Raw genomic sequence first — 21038 nt, forward strand, 5'->3', positions numbered from 1 at the left:
AGCAGTCTTGTTTGTTAGAAACTGTAAAAACATACTTGGTTTCACCATAGACTGACCAAAACAGCCAGTAATAAAATAACAACAAATATATTGATACACCCCCCCTGAAAAACACACAACAAAATAAATACATAAATGAATAAACAAATAAATAGATGAAATAAAAAAAAATAAAAAAACCGATAAAACATATAATAATAGTATTTGTATTACTTAATAATAAATTCCTTAATAAAAACTAAAACCATCAAGTTTTTTACTGCTCTTTTTTAACACTTGAGTAAACATTTGTTACTCTATATGTTTTTTTTAACAATGCAATTCAACTGATCTGTACAAAAAAATTAATATCTTTCTGTTTATTGGTTTGTTGTTCCAAACCCCTTCAGTTGTTTCCCCCACGCACTGTGATTATTTTTAACTGGAACCTTTCAATCCAAGAGTAAAACCCCTTTTGAAATAAAAACTAAAGAAAAGAAATTTGTAACCAATACTTTGGAAATATCCTCTTAATTTCACTTGGGTATTAACTTTCTTTGAATAAACTGTTCTGCTCTGCGTGTTGTGAGCAAGACTGGCAAGAGAAATTTCTTGGAAGTGTTTACGGCAGTCCCTAATTGGGATGTCATAGCTGGAGATTGCTCCATGGCTGGAGGTACTGTGAGGAGGGAATCGAGTAGATGGCCTACAGTATTCACTGTACAGCCTCAAGCCTTTTATGAACTGCGGGTTGATGGAATGTTATCAAACATGTACACCTACACATAAAATACTTTTTACCACCAGCAAAAAGAAAACAGACTTAATATGTTTGTGATATTTGATATCAACTTACAATAAACATTTTTAAATTGAATTCTGTTTTTCTGAAAATATATTAAGTTAAATGTCGACCTGATTATATTTGACCCAAGTTTCTTAGTAGTCTACCTGTTTTCTCATTTTACTTTGCTGTCTTGTAGTGTCCCTACAGGCAGTAATAATGTCCTTTGATTTGGGTAAGCATAGAGCTAGGACCTAGCTCTATGGTGTAAGTTATCTATGAAAATTTACACATTTGTGTATTAAAACCCAAGATAAGAAATTGTCTTAAATAAGATGTGGCATGCTGACCTGATTTTACTTTGACCTGCATTACATGCCTTAAGCTTTCTTCTTCTACATACATTATATATCTGTTTTCTAAATTTATCTTACTGCCACATTGTCCCAAACATGAAATGTGTTTGGATTGTTTTATTAGCTGAGGTGTTATGTGACATTATTGAAGAGTATCAGAGTTAGGGCCAATAGAAATGTTATTCAGGGATGCATTATATATGTAATGTTATGGCAAGAAAAACTCAAGAACCTTCAAAAACTCTTGACTTTGAAAAGTCTAAGACAACAACTGCATGTATAGATAACTATCCAGATTTTAATCATACAAAGTAGCCATTCATCAAACATTGTTCTCAAATTTTGTAGTATTTTATTATAAAATTGTTTGATGATGTGGTTAGACTTTATATACTTTGTGGTCCCTGACGTTGTGATGTTTAATTGTTGCTCATCTATCTTCAAGTTTGTCAATAACTCACAGGAGACACAGAGTGACAATGAAATATAAGGAATTTAGTCAGCCTTGAAAACCCTAAAATAATAAAATACAAGCTCAGAGATAAATTGTGAGCAGCAAATGTTGAATGAAAATTTACACAAGGGAAGGATGGTGGAGTCTTAAGGAGACGGGGACAAATCATTTGGGAGAACGCTTTAAACAACTTTCCAGCTTGGACTACACACAGGTGCATTGCTTAGGGGTTATGGCTAGATATGCTGATCATTAAAATAAAAAAACCTCCAATTCCGCAGACAATATGGCTCCCTGCTGAACAGATGGTCTGTGCTGGTCATGTGGGGAGGTCACTTGCCCTTTAAGAAGGTTATTCCAGGTTGTTATACACTGCTGCTCATTGATATAGGATGCAACAACATCTTGAAGGCGAATGCAAGCAAACAGCCTTTGTTTTGTATGGTTGGACGTTGGATGTAAATGGCAAAACCCGCCAGCAGTTGCTGTACTCTTAGGAAACTTTCATTGTTTTACACTTTGTGGTTTGTTCAGTTAGCCACCATTTACATCAAATATCAGATATGTATTTTATTGGAAATTTTTATTGTCAATAACTCACAGGAGACACAGAGTGACAATGAAATATAAGGAATTTAGTTAGCCTTGAAAACCCTAAAATAATAAAAAAAAAAAACAAGCTCAGAGATAAATTGTGAGCAGCAAATGTTGAATGAAAATTTACACAGGGGAAGGATGGTGGAGTCTTAAGAAGACGGGACAAATCATTTGGGAGATTGCTTTAAACAACTTTCCAGCTTGGACTACACACAGGTGCATTGGAAAATTTTACCACATACTTTAATTATTTATTTATTTTTTGGTTTAAAAAACTTATAAATGTTTCCCAATGACGATTTGCTTATGCTGAGGTAGTTAGTAACACAGGTTCATTTAATTCCAGAAGGTTAAAAACCTTGTGAAATTGCTGTTCTAAAGCTTTTTTTTGTTCATGGCTCTTCTTCATTAAGACAACGATGGGGGAGTCCATAGGTAATGATGGTAAATGACTCATGGCGTCTACATTCTTAAGATGTTTGTTCAATTAATACAGCCGTCACAGTTCAACACTTTCTGCGACTGTGAAACCATCTTGAAATAAAGTTGACTTTAGGTGAAAAGTGCAGATGCAATAAAAGCTTGTTGTGAGTAAGGAATGATGACCCGGGGTGCTCAGTCAGGTAAAGACATCAATGGCTTCAGTCCCCTAATAACATTTCTTCCTTCATTACACATTTTATTACTGTTTATTGCCTTCACACTGTTTTCTTTAAATGGTTCAAGAAATTAGTAAATAGGGAAGACCAATTTGGTCTATGTCGACTTCTCAAGTTCTCAATCATCCATTTCAGAAAATGGAAATAAACAAATACATTTAATACAATTGGTTCCTTCATTACACATTTGTTGAGGTTTATTGTCTAGGCATACATTGTGGGGTTTTTCAAATGGTTCAAGGAATGACCAAATTGAGATGTCCAATTTGGTTTCAGATCAATCTGTGTTGGCTTCTCATTTCAGAAAGTGGAAACCAAAACAAATAAATATCCCATTTGACACCAAGGCTTGGCCTCCAACAGTAATTTTGAAAACATACTCAGTACGGGATTCAGTACACGAATGGTGCCTACTCCAGAGCCAGTGTTTCGTCTGTAGATTCAAAAAAGGCCTAACATTTCTGAAGTCTGTACATTTAGATGGTCTGTACTATTCCTGTCTCTGTTCACTGGTGTCCTCTTCCTTAGTATTTAAACACTGCTGTTCCATGAAATCAGTTATTTTTGGTGAGGGACCAGTCAGAAACCAGCTGCTGACTGGAGCATAGCGTACGTGGGATCAAATAAAGTGTATGTCTGGAATGTAAGTCGGAACTTCCTGTGAAATATCTGAAATGACGATTTATTTTCTCATTTCGTGCTTTCAATTACTCATTGCCTTAGATCACTCTAGCACAAAATTTAGTTTTTTTTTTAAATATTTGGCTGTGAAGTTATCGAACGAACATGCTTCACAAAAAAAGCATCCAAAGCCCATTCGTGTAAATTAAAAGATGCTTGTCATAAAAATTAACAGTCATTAAAAGTAGAGTCAGTACGTTTGTTTAGCTTTTTATTTTCAGTTGGAGGGAGCAGTTGTGTATTTTTAGTTTTATTCTGTTGTTGATATTGCGTTTCAAAAAACTCTTTACTTGACAGTTTGCTTTGAATGTCTGAAGTTTCACCAAGATCAAGTTTTGCCTTACCGATTTTGCCAATATTGCTTTCTTAGATGTCTCTTGCTTGACAAGGCTTTGTCTTGTGAGGTATGTCAGTCATCTTGAATTGCACACACTATTGAAGAGGAAAGCAAGAAACAGATGCAAGTATACAGACTGACAAGTATTTTCAGTTCAGATTGAATATCAGGGTTGTCACTGTCTTGACAAAAAGCTATTGAGAATGATACAAAGAGAAGGTTGCAAAATGCTTCCAAATATCCTATGGTTTGTTGACATCTTGGACTTGCAGTGAACATGTAGGGAAGTCTTTTGCATTGTAATTGTTTACACTTTGGTCTTCTTTGGGGAGAATTTAATCAATATCTGCCTGATAGAATGAGCAAAGGGTTACAGTGTGCCTCCCTTGGGCTGATATGCACAAATTGCAGGTGGATATAGGCACCAAAAATATGTATTAAAATGTAATGTAAGTTCATTTTCATTTGGCGATCTGCAATTCAGATGTTTCTGTTGGTACATGAGTACCTCTTTGGCTTGTTTTCATAAGTACATAAGAAACCAGGTAAATTAACAGAAACAATCTTTAGGTTGGAATGCCTGGTGTTCTTTATGGCCATTTCAGTGATGACTTGCCATGGTGTAGAAGGACCTTGAATGTAGTGAGTGATATCCTGTACTAATTCACATGTCGGGGTTTAGAATCCAACAGTAAACCATGCCACCAGTAAACCATGCTGTGCTATTACAAACTGTTTCTACAACCTCCAGTCTTATGATGATGAGGTCATTTGGGTTTTAAATCCTATGGGATAACTATTATGTAATATCTATCACTTTGTATACTGGTACATCTGTATTGGTCATCAGGGGGTTCCAAATGGACATACTGTACACTGGACTGCAGGTCTGTAGTGGTCTGCACTATTGTCCGAGGGTGAGGTCATTCTGACCTCAAATCCTATGGGATAACAATATTATGTAATAACTACTGGGTCACTGAGATGCTTCCCTGTCCTTTCTCTATGGTTGGTTGTACAGGTAATGTATGTACACTGGTCTGCTTGTCATCCATGATGGAATCCAAAATATACACTAGACTGCAGGCAAGGTTTTAGCCAGGATTTAGTTGACTGAAAATGTAAAAAAACTGGGTGTCCAAATTGTTCACTTACGATACATGGAAAACATTACCAGATAAAACAGGGTGTCCAAACTTAGAACAAGGTGTCCACAAGACACCCAGACACCCCTGGCTAACACTATGACTGCAGGCCTGAGGCCAGTGATCTTGTAGAGGCCAGTAAACTCAAGACTGGAGAAGTCCAGCTGTGTTGTGTGTTTTTGTTCCAATGTTTACTTTCAGTCTGGTAAATATTTTACAAATCAGTGGAGGGGATCAAAGATTAATCGTAAAAGAGAGATGTATGTAAATGTTTCTAAGTTAAATCAAAACAGTTCTCATGTTGAACTGTGTCTATATTGTTTTTCTTTCTCTCCTCAGTCTGGTTTCAAATCTTGTAAGAAACATTCCGGTTCTAGTTATTTTGACCCACAAGTCCTGCAGTCTTGTGATTTTCCACCACAAATTCAAGCACTGTATTTATTTTTTTTACAAAACAAAATCTTGATCTACCTATTTCATGTTTGTGTATCTGCTGTTAAGGATTTGAGGTAGTCTCTCATTTCTGGACATGTTCGGTGGTCTAGTGTTTAAGATATCTGTTTAAAATGTGGGGTCGTGGTTCAAACCCCACCAGGGTAGCATACCTGTAGAGTCCTTACCTTTAGGACCCAGGAGAGTGTCTTAAATTAGTGCAAGGGTAACACCCAAATGACATTCTTCCTCCCTGATGCAGTTAATATTTATTAAATATCTGGTAAGGAAGTGTTGTGTGAAATAACTGAAAAGTACAAGTGAACTGTTGATAGTACAATGTACCAGTGGCCGCATGACATTAGAAAATAGTTCCGTCAAAAATGGGGAAAAAATTTTACAACATGTTTTAATTCTCATAAAAAAGATTGATGTAATCAGACTGTTATAATTATGGTGCAGACAGTAAACTCATCAGGTTTTTCTTTATCTATATTTATTTTTTTTTCGTTATAAACAGTGATGACTCATCAGCGCTCGTTGGTTATGCTTTGTCTATTGGAAGTCCAGAACAACAATGTTCATTATTCAAAAGATATTTGTTATTTTTTATGACTACAGTACTATTGTACAATTTATGAAAATTTAAATGGAAAAGGGATAAATTGTTTAAAGAAAACAACTTTAAACAATGGCAGTCTTTTCTACACAATAATGCATGGAAAATATGTGCAGGTGTGCACAATTTGACTTAATTGATAGACCATGTAGAATGATATTGCAATTTAAAAAATTCCATTTTCTGAAGAAAAAACCCCTAAACAATACAGTGTTAAATGCTGCATGCTTCACAAAATATTTCTCTATTTGAAAAAATCCGTTTGGACTGAAATATAATCAATTCATGGCTTTCATCAGCTGTGAGTGTTTAAGTGAGCCGTAAATCAAAATGTAACGTCTTTGTTGAACGCGATCTTTCAACCCAACATATTTAAGTCTGCCTCATAATAAAGCTGACTGTAAATTGCTGATGACAAACTGAAATGTAAGATCTTTTCATTGTTTAATAGGCCTCTTCCGGTGAGTGGCAGCGTATTTCATTTTGCTGATTTTAGAACTCCAATTACGACGGTTTTTCCCTTCCGTATTTCAAGTTTCTATCAAACCGGTATTTATGTAGTCGCTAGCATTCATTGAGCTGAACACTGTACTTTTATCATGCAAAATATCATCATTTTGTATTCATACTACAATGCATCGTTTAAATACATTATACATTGATGCTTTGCCTTTTTCACCAGTCATCGCTCTATTATTTTTAACCACATGGGAAAGAAATTAATTCTCAGTGCATGTGAATGCACTCTGCCATGTATATGTGAAACGCCTCAGGCAATCACTGATCTGGTGGTAAAAAGGCGTGCTAATGGACAAGTATGACCAGCACCAGCATTGAATGATAAAACACATTGACCAATCGTTTTTATATCGCAATATTGTAAAAAATTAAAAGGACGTGATGTAATGCTTGTTGAGTAGTTGAATTTGTTTGTTGATATTTCATACAAAAATTGTTTACATGTACCATTGCACCAGTGTGAAATTAAGCATTGTATACTCAGCGCTTTCCCAAATTTTGTGAAAAAAAGGCAAATCACTGTGGTGAAGTTCAAACCCACGACCTTTGCATTTGTACCACTAGACCGTACCAAGCAGTTCAACCTTCGTCATTTTAGGCAACTGCTACAAAAACTTTGTGTCATATGATCTATAAATATGAAAAAATCAATGAATCATTTCAAGTATTTGTCAGTTTTTAAATTTCATAAATCTTTCCCAAACATAAACACAGCGATGATTGGCAACCAACATTATTTTTAAAACTGCAAGTTATTGAAATGAAGATTTTTCCTATAAAATCATTCAAGATGTAGGCCTATGCGTAGTTTTATTTGAACCATTATTGAAGAACTGACTGGCAGATAAAAGAAAATGTGTAATACTATAGCTCCTAGCTGTGTCCCACGATACCCAAAGATGTTTCCACCTTCAGTATCCCCTCATTGGAATCATTCATCATGTTGATGCTATTATTAATAAAATCTTAAAGTTGAAAGTACTTGTGCGAGCTGTAAAGCGATAATAATTCCCTCTTTACCCGAGGGATCAATTAGGTGGAAAATGAACTTTGTAAAAAGTCCGTGCTGTTGTGGCAGAGAGAGGTCTGTCTAAGAACGTTGGGGGTTTTTCACTCGGGCTGACGGGCGACTGCAGTGAGGAGAGGACATAGGGGGTTGCCAGCGGTCAGAGACTACAGTGACTCATACTTGTGATTTATCATCATCCTGATTAGCGATTTCAATATCATACACCATTCATGTTTTATCATGTTGTTATAATTGTCAGACACCCACCCTGTTTACTTGTACAGTAAAGCGATAATAAGTGCCACAAGGGACCTGACTATTTGTATATGTCCAGCCTTGGTGTGGATGTATGGAAATGGATACATGTCTACACATGTGAGTAAGGGTTTGTTTACTTCATTTTGGATTCCATCAAAGTTGTTCAGGAGGCGATTATTTTCAAGTTCAAATCAGCACAGGGCAGAGTCCAGATAATCGTTAGATTATTTAAGAACTAGACCAGGAGTTCAAAGTCTGTGTTCAAGTCCGATGATTAATAGTAAGTATATCTAGAACTACAAGCTTTGATAAAACTACAATGCGCATTACTTACGTAAACTGGTGAATGTTTGTTTGACACATATAGATTTTCCACGAGTCAATTGATAGTTTCCCGTTTCTAATACATGTAGACTTAGTTTAAGTCTTTTTGTTTTGGACTGAAAATGTCCTCTGTAATCCATAAACTTAAGGGTTTTTGGCCTTGAGTCCGACACAGAAAGTCATTTGCTGTACACATGACTTTCTAAACTTGTGGATTTGTTTGTGATCTAATAGGTTTTACATAGTGATCATTGACATTCATGTTTACCCTTCACATTTCCCTGTTGCCAGCGGGGGACCGGGGGACCTATACAATGTTTGTATTGCTTTGTTGATCAATGCTGTACTAGTCTGCTAGTGATTTTTTTGTAAGGATTTTTTTGGATCAGAAGAAAATTACCAAGTGATTCTGCTTTCAAGTACAACAATTTTGTTAACAATTTGCGGAACCCAATCCTTGTACTCTATGTGTTTTGTAAATTTTACTGCATGAGTGTACATTGTACGTGTTGAAATAAATATAAATGGTACTTGACTGAGACTAAAACAAAAACGAAAGAGGTCTGTTCTCTTTTGATGATCAGATGATCAGAATTTGAACTAAAATATGTAATGAAATCGTACCATTATGATTTAGTATCAGGAACGTGATGATGGGCAAACTGTAACTCGATCCTGTAGATGGATCCATCTGCATAGAGTTTTATTGAGGGCTGAACCTTATACTGTTCATTCACTTCAACATGTACTTTGGCTACAGGTTCATTTATATCACAATCAGGGTTATACTCTACTGCACACAACACTGTTGCATATTTCAGCTTGTGCCCACCCAACCAGTAGGCATTGTTTGACAACACAGGTGTCTCCATTTTACGATAACGCTTTTGGGAAAAAATTTAGACAAAAAATCCAAAACACATTTATGCACCTGCTATAGTTGTGAAATCAGCCATGGGTGGCAAGCTTCCCTCACTTTGGGTTTCTATTTCTTTTAGTTGTCCCAACAAATGGCTACATAAACAGGTACATTTATTGAGCAACTTCAACATGTGTTCAACAAATTCATTTCTTTGTTACAAATATTTCTAACAAACCACATTGGCTTACAGTATGTATTTTGATCCATGACTCTCTCCATAGAAACTGTAAAAAAAATACTTCAATTTGATAAACTTTTCTCATTGAGTAGATTGAAAACAGGATTTGTATCAAACAGTCAATTGCCATGGTGGCCTGTGCTTTTGCTGTGGTGCCCTTAGCATAGTTCCAATTAAAATTTTCCTTGTACCGGTAGAAGTGGCCCGTATCAGAAGAAAATTGCTGTGCCCCTTCAAAAGTTCAAGTTAGCTAGGCTAGCCATTTTTAATAAATATTTACAGGACTTCACATGTTTTGGTAAACACATGATGTATGAAAAACCAACAGTCAGGTTCCTACTTGACATGAGAATTAGTGCTATAGTATTCACTGTGTAAGGATGAGACCTGACCAAGATGGCCACACCACGATGAGGTTTTAAAATTCAATGTGTTTTTTTCACAACTTCTCTTTAACTTGCAGAAGTTCTGTTTCACCCTTGTGGTAAACGATGATTATAGACTGTGTCATTCGCCTGGGATCATAATTGATATGAAAGTACATCATACTTGCAATGTGTGAGCAATTAAGTGTCCCACATTTACGGGTATCAGTTTCAAAATACTTGCTTCTCAAAAAGTACAAGTTTAGGTTGAAGTTTGGAGTTTTATTGGTTTTTTCTTTTATTGTTAATTAAAAAAAGAAAGAGAAGATTAACACTAATTTTATCTCTTATGTCACATTCAATACTCAAGTATATTTGGCTGAACGACAAACAAAAACCATAAAAGTGTATTAGTTTTATTGGGTCTACAACAAAATTAATCAAGAAGTGTGAGATAATAAGGGAAGTCCAATCTTTCTGAAAACATATCATCACTTTTATAGCGCCCTTAAGTGTAGTATCAATTTTTAATCAAAATGTGTAAAAAATTAACATAACATTGTGCATTATGGATTCATAGAGCAATACTGCCTGCACTATAATCCATTGTGACTGTATGTGTATAGCCCCCTCTTCTGTTTGATGATGGCCAGTCATACATGACACAATATAATGCTCTTTGAAACTTGTGATTTTGGAAAGTGTGTATTGTGAATAGAGCCCTCTATAGTTGAGTTTCATCCAAGCCTGCCCAATGTCTCCATAGGTACATTGTACTGTGTATGAGTTGTACACGTGTGTTTTTACAAAGAAGTTCTTTGTTCAAAATGATGCATTTCTGTTTGTGTTTTGCATCAGCAAAGTGCTTTAAATAGTTACAGTATTGTTGAATGCGGTGCATTTGAATCCAGTCTTTTGTATACAAAGTGGGGAGAATGACTTTTGTGACATCAGAGTGTAGAATAGTCACTGTTAAATTCATCATTAAAAGCTGCTCTTCTGGAGAGCACTTCATGAAGTTGGTCTTTTGTATACAATGTTTGTGGTTGTGTCAAGATTGACTGTTAAGAAGTCGGAGGGTAGAATTGTTATTAGAATACTCATGAGAATACTCATCACATGAGGGCGCTCTTCTGGAGAGTGCCTCAGGAATTTTGTTAACAATGGACAATTGTGTTAAGAATGACTCTATGTCAGAGTGTACAATTGTAATTAGAAAAATAATTTTGTCCTGTTATATTTTCATCACATGAGTGCGCTGTTCTGGAGAGCATTTCAGGAATTGTGCCTTATGCATCGATGGAATGGGATGGAAAGTGTGTGAAAACAAAAATTACTTCTAAATAAAGGTCCTTCCAAGTAAATCAAGCTTGTTTTGGTTTGTACATTGCTCATTCACTCTCAGCCACAAAGGCAAGCGAAGGCTTGTAACTTAATTAATCACAATACATTCTAAAAACCAATTATACAAAAATCTCGTAGAATGTGGCCCAGCCCTGGGCTAAATGAGTCTTGATGTCTGAATGTACACTGTTGAGTCATATTTCCCCATAATAAAAACAATCTTTGTTTATGGCCAGTCTGTAATTGATTTTTTGTTAGATTGGAAGGGGTTAGCTGGGGTCACACATTCAATGTCCTTGTGTCCATGTACAGAAACAATAGACCACTCATAACAACTTCCCTCATCAGCTTTGAAAATGACCTTAAATTCAGTCCTTGTACCAGTGGACATTGAGACTTTACTCACTCTGATAAGATTGCATACCAGTTCCAATTATCCTTGGCTAGTCTATCAATCACCTGATCTAATATCCTGTCACCCCAATCAGGGTAGCCATGACCGCTCACCCAGCCATTATAGCAACTAGCCAGACACTGACCACTGCTATATCCACTCAGTATTTATGCATTATAAGACCTTGCCCTGTGCTGGCAAGGCCAATGTGGGCATTGATGAAAGTTATGCATGCGTCACTACATGTAGAATCAACATGGTCTGAGGGTCATCTGACTAAGCTTGATAAAGGATCTGTCTGGCCTTAGGCCTGGTGGTCAAATAACATTCCTTGAACGTGGCAGATGTTGATTAGAAATCATGGTTATTGAAAACATGTGAAAGTCATTTTATTATGTAGTGACGCAGATAACGTCATAGATGATGTCATTAATATTACTTTCTTGTTCAAGATACTTGAAGTTGTTTTTTCTTCATAATATTACGCAGTATTTGAATTTGATTTAAGATGTAAATAGGTTTATTGTATGTTTTAGGGTTTAACAATGAGGTTTTCTAAGATTTCTTTTAAGAGTAGTACAATTAGTATTTAGTGCATGTAGACAACCACTTCATTATTATTGATGTCTTTTTGTGGGGGGGGGGGGTTGAAAGTCCATGAATGTGAGGGAGGGCCATTGTTTGTTTGTTATCATACACAATGATGGTGGTAAGAAGAACGTGGACTGATTACGGCGTTTCTATTCTCTTTCATTACACACCAGCTCAGTCCAGACAACTCACAAGTCCTTCATGACTAAATGAAGTCCAATATTTAATCAAGTCTAATCAAAGTGACTGGTCGGCACATGGCCATGGGAAACGGTCACGTTCTGCGAGTGTAAATTGATACTTGCTTGGCCGGGGTGACGATGATGTTAGTGCTGAGTAGATGCGACTGGCTGGTGGCAATTAAATATTGATAAATTATTCACGGCTGTGTGAGGTGACCAGTGTGTGTTGATATCAGTAAACACAGATCAGATGATCCATTTTAAGGAACTAATGAGTCCATATTCAAAGTAGATTTGTCATTTTATATTATTTATTGAGATTAGCAATGGTTAAAAATTTAACACTGCAGTTTAGGTTTTTATAAACTTTGGAAATACAACAATTTCACCCTAAAGTACTTCTTAAAAACTCTAGTCGACACTTACACTAAATATGATTTACACTGTACAAAAAATGTAGTGCATTTTGAACCGTGCATAAGATACCCCCTAATATAGAACAACTCCGTGACTCCTGCAATTTTTGGAGGTTAAATTTCTACAATATGTTCACCAATGGCTTCAACATTTTGTCTAAATGCACCCTTGTTGACTGGTCCGTGGGAACTGTCCACAATGATTTTCACAACAGAGTCTGTAATGAATACCAGCATCCACCAATTCATTCCCAGGCCCAGGTCTCGTTTAACCCCCAGTTCCAGAAATCTTTTCTTCTCTTTCACTTTCTTGCCCATAATTTGTTTTTTCCAGTAATTTTAGCCAAGATGGGAATATTCATTGTTCACCTTTAAAGTGAGACGTGCATACCTTGTCCAGTACAATTGATACAGCACAGGTCTCTTTAGGAGCAAGGATAATGTCCATGTCAATATTTTGGAAGTTAACCACCTTTCATTTTTTGATTTATTTTTTATTTCACAAACACAACAAACAGCAAAGCTGCTGTTCAAAAACTTGACCTTTGTTGCAAACTCTTGAATGGATATTAATACTGGACAATGTTTAGTGATGAGGGAATATTACTTTGGAGTGTAGTCTTCAAAAAAAATATATATATTTGGGTATTTTATTGAATACCACATTACTGAAGCAGTAAACCAGACAGATATTTCAATGGATGTTTGTACACCATCAACTGAACTAAATCATGACAACTGAATCACTATTTGCAATTAATGGCTTTTAACCAATTAACAATACTAAAGAACTGCAGGCAGTGTTTTGATGAGGTTACAACATGTCAAAATTCAGAACAAATGCCCTTTAAAAAACATTACTGTGCTGAGTCTCATTTCAAGCAAATATAAGGACATGAAACACTCTAAAAGGTCAAATTATGTGATAGATTCAGCCATTGTACTCTTCTAGTCTGTTGGTTTCCATGTGGGATGTTGTGACTCTTCAATAATAATAATAATTAATAATAATAATTCAAGGCGTGATGTCACAAAGATTGTTATTTCTCTTTGTTATTTTGTCAACTAACGTCACATTGTTGTTGAATTTTTTTTTTTTTTCATGAACCACACCTAAGATGTGAGAGATGGAAAGAAAACCAGGCCTTTAAGAATAAAGAAAGAGAGAATTTAACAAAATGTGAAAATTGTTGAAGAATTTTATAATGGATTAGCACTTCAGAACGAAGAGTGAACCTTGAAAGATTTCAAGTTTGAAATTCAATCATTTTCAGAATAGATTGCCCTGATAGCAGCTTAGTGTACTTGTGAAGTACTTTTGTGCACGACACGAACGTGGGATTCAAACTGCTTCCCAGTACATGTTTGTGCATTGTTGTGAATATATATGGGTTGTGTTTAAGAACTTGTTTACAATAAAGAGAGTGTTTGCGTCAGCTTTGTTTGGCACATGGACTAGAATGGGCAGTTTAATCCTGTAATGCAAGTGTTATTACCACCCCCCCCCCCCCCCCCAATGTTGGCCGAGAATGTATAACTGGTTGTTTTGATCAGTTCTGTAAAAGGAAAGGTACATGTTTCATTCAGTGATGAAAAACGTGGCATTGGTAGCTAGGAGACTGTTTGACGTTTCTGGTTTAAGTGCTAAGGGCGTACTGTGGATATCTAGCATTAGTCCTAGCTGTAGACGCCAATTCTGCCATAATTATTCACAAACTCTCAAGAAAAGTATATTAGCATACTTTATGAAGTGTGAATATGAATATAACACTATGCTTTGTTCTAGCTATTGTGTAGCATTCAAGTTCACTGTACCCGTTGGTCAAACTTTCCCTTTAATTCTCCGCCATTTTGCTCCTTATGATCCCATGATTCCATCGAGTAATCATATAATATTGAAGTTGACTTTGTCCATTGGACCAAGGACTTTGTTTGTCACTGTGATATTGTCCTGTAGCAGCTACCATTATCTGCTGTTGATATACAAACCCTCCCCCTGTACATGTACTTCATAAACAACCTTGTACCCTTTATGAGTTGACTTGCCCCCAGACATTGTTAATTGGGCAATCTGGTGTAGCATCCAGACAAAACAACCCCTGATGGTGTCATTTATTTGAGAGTCCTGTTGGTACTTCAGACTGTCACATCAGATTTGCTCACATCTAGGGAGGCTAAGTTTTCAGCAGATACAAACATTCATGAAATAGAGCTTTGTAGAAAACAAAAATGTCACTAAAAAGGAAAAATCAAGTGAAAACGAAGACATGGTACACAATTGATCTTATTGACGTATAACCTTTTTCTGGGGGAAAGCAAATTTGTTATGCTTTCTCAGAACGTTTACAAATTTGACTGACACATCCTTAAATGTTTCCAGACAAATTGGTTTTTTGAAGTAATTGTTATATGGTTTCGACATTTGTTAAAACTAGAACAGGAACAAAAATTTTGATTAAATTTTAGGAAACATCCCAAATGTATTTTTAATTTGGTGGACTGATATTCTATTAAAATGTCATGAAAACATTGCAGTTTTCTTGGATTTTTCATTAAATTAAACTTGTAATGTATGTAGCGCCCACTAGCAATTATTGTTTGGCTGACAACAATGAATGATTCCCGCAGTTTCATGAAGGTCCCTGTGTAGGAAGCCGGCCGGGTTATCGCCCACAACTTATGCGGTTTGCCGCAGAAAAACATGAAAAGGAAAAAGAGCAAAGATTGAGACGGATGCATTTCTGAATGTCAGGAAAACTTGACATTTTAGAGATGATGTGGGGAAATAATGGAGGCTACAAAGAGCAGCTTCATTTTGACCATCCCTCCCCCTCCCTCAACCACCCACCACCAAGAGTCCTCCAAAAAAATTCAAATAACCATCCCCCCCATGAATGTCTCATCATGGAGGTAGGTCTTATCAGTGTTGGATACAAGTTATTATCTAGTCTGTAGTCATTTGTAAGTTTGGCAGCTCAGGGCTGTAATCATTGGCGTTTATGAAAATTTTACCCATTGATGAGAAAAGGCCATGTATAAAAATGAACAAATTTGTAGAAAAACAAAACAAATATAAAGCCACAGAGGAGTTCAAAAATTCATGTTTATTTTTTGAAGGCGATTTGGAGCATTCCGATCGAAATGTTGGGTTATCAACCACCAGTTCTTTTCAGAACCAACACTGCTCAAAAGAGACTTTCATATGGTGTTACCGCAAACTCACCTCATATTTATTTTTGCCAAACATTTTTAGAGGCCACTCTCGATCAATAAAGACACTGGGACCTCCAACAAATATGCAATCCATACAAACATCACTAATGACCTTAGTCTTGATCTGATGATGAGTTGTTGTTGATAGTAAAACATTTATTATTTCCATTAATCATTCTTGATGTCTTTTAATCTTGTTTTGCATAGTTTACATTGTTTTTCCCTTGTGTAAATATTTTAATGATAGGGACCTACTACAGGTTCACAGACGGTGAGCAAACAAACAAGCAGTTCCCTAAAATAAAGAAACGTCCCTAGAGTACCAACAAGTACGTGTTAACATAAAAGTGGTATAATTAAAAACATAAGATATTGTGTACATGTTTTTAACCTTGTCTTAAGGTGGTGCAAGACTTTTAATAAAGACCAAATGGAAGAATTTTATAACAGGAAACCTCAAAACCCTATCAATTATTTGAATTGACCTGATAGAACAGACAATAAGACATTTAAACACTTGGATTAAAAACATTCCATTGATCTTATTTTGAGTTGTTGTTTTCTTGGGATGATTGGGGTTTTTGTTCACGCCATTGTCTCAGGAATTGCCATACAGTCTTTAATTTCCACGTCCGTACCCTGCTGAGAAGTCCTTTTCCAGTTCACACTTTTCTTCCCTTTGACGTTTCTTGGCACCCTTCTTCATGTCATGTTGTTGAGTGTTTGCTTACTACTTCAGTTGCTTCTCTTTTCAACATTCATCTTATCACCTCTTGTTTTTGTTGTTGTCAGCAGAATTTGTTATTATTAAGGTCAGACAGGACACCCTGTACTTGGTAGTGTTTGTGTTTCCATAATGAGCCGCAGGGGGTGTGGACAGGTCCAGGCTGAGCTGTAAAGATAAGACCTCCTCTAGTTTGTCTTGTGACTCCCTGGGCTGATTCTGCACACCTGTCCTGACACTTAACCAATCATTAGAAAACACTTCAAAAATTACACTTGTTTTTAACCTCCTTTTGACAGAAAAGGGGTACAGTATGACCCCCATTCCCAGGCCTCGAACTTCGCTGTTGAAGGGGCAAGCCAATTTCCGGTAAGGGGCACTTCTATGAGGAAAATATAAATTTGTATTGAAACTTTGAGAAGGGCACCACAGCAAAGACACAGGGCACCACGGCAATTGCTGTGAGTGTCATGGATTGTTTTGAAGCCTGCATTTCCCTTATTAAGGCCTGTTACTAAAATATTGTTAGCCCAAAACAAAATTACCTTTATGCTAGCTCCATTAGCTTGGATGTTTGGGTTTCTTCTGATATTACATGCATGAATGTCATACAATGTTAACACCTGTTTATGCTGGCAATTAAAATGGAGAATTATTGATTTTTCTACCTCCGCATTTGTTTTCATTTGACATACAATGTTGACACACCAGCAACATCAATGCTTTGTTATGATACAATATTAATGCTTAGTGATTTATTTTAAACATTAATTTACATATTACCAGGAAATAAAAACTTGTTGGTTTTAATGTAGTACACTGAACAATAAGTACATGTATTCAGTTTCTATGTCATACAGTAGATTGGTTGTAACAAGTATGGGTTCTACTGGACGATCATATTGGACTACGGATGTGACATTTTGTACTAACAAATTACACCCACATCCAAAAATTCTGATTGCTTTTATAATTTATTTCTAGAAAACAAATATTTTGACCTTTCCAGAGTTTTCCTCAAGGGTTGAGAAAGACTATGGGGTCAAAACATGAGGCCATTACTATGCCTACATTTATACCAAAGGTTACACTAGGTTGCAAGCAGTTTGCAATTCGCTATTTCTATTTTCTAAAATTATTTTTGGGCCAGATCCTATATATTAGTAGCCTTACATGGCCTCAAGCTTCAAGAAAATATTTAGGAAACTACGAGATTTTAAAATTTTGCTGTGTCAGAACTATTTTTACAATACCGAATAATGTACATATATTATTTGCTTAATTTTAAAGGAGAAAGTTTGAAATTTAAAATTTGAAGTTGATAGTAAATTTCATCAAAGTAATTTTGGCCCTTTACTAAATATAAATATGCCACATTATTTTCAAACACTGATTCTGACCAAGCAATTAACTGACCAGCATGTCTACCTTCAAAGTCATTGCTAGCAACCCTCCATTTTCTTCCTTTGACCTTAAAAGCCTACTCTTGTTATCACGTACGCACGTTGTCTGCATTTCATGCAAATGAGCCTGTGATTACATAACAGTGCTGATGTCACCATCGCCATAAATTCATACACAAGTAAAATATGAGACAAACAGAGCTGCGCACACGTATACAGTGTATACTAAAACAGTACACGTACAGAAGATTTCGCTAAAAGTGAAAAACACTTCTTGTTTTTGTTGATTGAGAAACAAAAGAGGAAGATGAATTGTCAGAGCTTTAATGAACTCATCTAGCAGCACCTGATGAGGTCAGGTGAGAATTGTTGTAGCTAGAGTTAACCATCTATTATTCCAACGTGTGATTATACTACAGGCCATAGTAACCATACAGTGTACATTACTCCATTTCTCTACTAGACAGTATATTAATATATGTCTTTCCCATTAGTTTCTCCGTGTGAGGTACGTGTACTTAAACATTAATGTAGTGAACATCTGTGTTTATTTTTCACAGTTGTCGTACGGTTTATGATTAATGTTCTTTTAATATCTGATATGTTTTGGTGTCTGTTGGATTATTTTCCCCCTGTGAGGTCTGAGGGGGGTCATTAGGGAAAAGGTAAAGTGATTTGATTAGTTTTTCCAGTTTCCACCGTATGGTGGAAATAGATTGGTTGTCCACTCTCTCTTTCTTTGTTTTAGATGCAGTGGCCTCTGTTTTTTTTTTGTTTTTTTTTAGTAATTATATGTTTTGTCTAGAAATTTTGCCCCATCTCTGTAGATATACTAATGCAAGAAGTTGTGTGTTGTGTCAGTTATTTTCTGATCACAATGTCTTTGTTGGTTTTGATTTCTTAAGTTTTGATTTTGATATGCATGCAATATAAGTAAAATATATTAAACAAAGGCATTTTTTCTCTCTCAATTTTTCAGATAAGTCCTCATTTTTCACTTCTGCCTGTTTGAGACAATCATCTTCAAAAGCTGCTGGTAAGCCTCTTTTGTTTCAGGGGAAAAAACTTCCTTTCAAGACTCCAAAATTCTTTCCTATCCATTCTCTATTGCTTGATTTTTTGCATCTAAAGTAGCTTAGAAAACCTAAATGCGGCTTAGATGTTACTAGCAAAAATTATGGCATGTCACATTTACATGTGGATGGTATCCTGCTTAATTGTGCTTAGTAGAAACTTAGTAAGCAATATTTATCTCTATGGTTTTTGGGCCCTGACTATACTGGTGCTGCAAACAAAAACGCCCCTCATTTATGACTTATGGAATTAAACAAAACGTTGAAGACATTGACGTGTAGAACAACAAGTACACACGTTTACTTTCTTCAGTCAAACTCTTAACTGAAAGTAGTTGATTAAGATAAACGACAGCTGCTTACTAGTAAAGCACCCTTCCTCAGCGTGGTTACCCTTGCGTGTTAATGTGAACAGGGTGTTACTAAATACTTCTAGTTCAATGGCGTGAAATTCTACAAGTCAAAATGTCAAACTTGCTTTCAGCTGTGTTCATCAGAATGTTACATGTACAATGTATGTGTACATTATTTACCAAGAAACACCTGATTCATACTACGTTACTACGATTGTTTGACCTATCATCGACCATCGTGTACTCTGCAAATGACCACGCAGAATTTGAACGAAAATTTACCAAAGTTGTTGAACGTAATTTATTTTTTACTATTCACAATTACTGTATGGGATAAGATGGTGCAAGGTTTGGAATAAGGGGACATCCCCAGGCCTGGTATGATTCTGTTGCCCCTGGTTTTGGCCTTAGTGACCCATCAAAATCAAAAGTTTCACAATGGAAGTGCCTTATTGCCAAATGAAATGCCCTTTGCCCTTTCAAACATGAAATTCCAGGCCTGATATCCGGGCTAAACACATTTTTTTTCAGGAGTTTTCATTTTTCGTCAATTCCCATCCCTGTCCCATCAAATCAGCAGAAACAGCGTTACCATTGAAGTGCCATGCGACTCGGTGTCATACATACATGTTATCATCAGTGATGGTAGAATGATGCAAGAGTACATGACCTTTTGATGGGGATGCAAAGTACAATGTGTTGTTCCATCAAAAGGTCATAATCAATCAAATGGCTCCTTGGTGTGTTGGTGGCTAGAATTACTCAGAGAGACATTTCCCAGTTTAATTTATGGATGACAGAAAAACAATCAAACTTTCCCACTCTGTTTTCTTGAATTACAATTGTGTACATTAAATTTGTATATATATGTCTGCCTGCCACAATCCATCAATATTGATAATTTCACAAAATGATTTATGGTACTGAAATTGTAGAATCACTCCTTAAAACTTGGATGAAGGAAGCGCAAGTTTGTACTGACTTTTTCTTAAGGAGACCAAGATAATAACATAGGGAAGGAGGCATTTGTGGCAAGGGATAATGTTGTGAGGTCATGCCCATGAGCGTCAACGAGTGAAGAATTGAATGCTGAATATAATTATATTAGTTGCCTCCATGAACTATCAGACTAACCAGAAAGGATAGACCACCTGGATGTTATTTTAGAGTAATACAGTGCCTATTCACAGAAATTAAAAAATAAAGAAGACTACGAAAAGAGCAAACTCGGAAGAATGGATTCCTTGACTGTATTGAACGGAATTCTATTATTGAGATTGAGAATGAGTTGCTAGACAATGCCCAAGTAGAATCTTGCCAACTGAACCTGTAAACTTCAAATCCATTGGGGATGTTTCAGAGTAGAAATCCATATCAAGGCTCCGTCGGTGAATGTTAGAGACTTCACCATTGCAAACTGTAAATGTAAACCGCAATTGACACTGAGGATGTTTCACAAGTGAGACTGCAGACTGCAAAACCACAAACTCAAATGAAGACTTTGAGGGAAAGTTATAGGCTGCATTTGGAGAGCAACCACAAGTCTGCTCCAGACTGTGGAGTTTAGGAAACCACAAAGGCTCTGTAACCCCAACAAGCAGACATCAAACACAACACTTCAAATGAAGGCTTTGTGAGGGAAAGTTACAGGCTGCATTGGGAGAGCAACCACAAGTCTGCTCCAGACTGAAGAGTTTGGGAAACCACTAAGGCTCTGTAACCCTAAC

Source organism: Asterias amurensis, chromosome 7, assembly GCF_032118995.1.
Source record: "Asterias amurensis chromosome 7, ASM3211899v1".
NCBI classification, from domain to species: domain Eukaryota; kingdom Metazoa; phylum Echinodermata; class Asteroidea; order Forcipulatida; family Asteriidae; genus Asterias; species Asterias amurensis.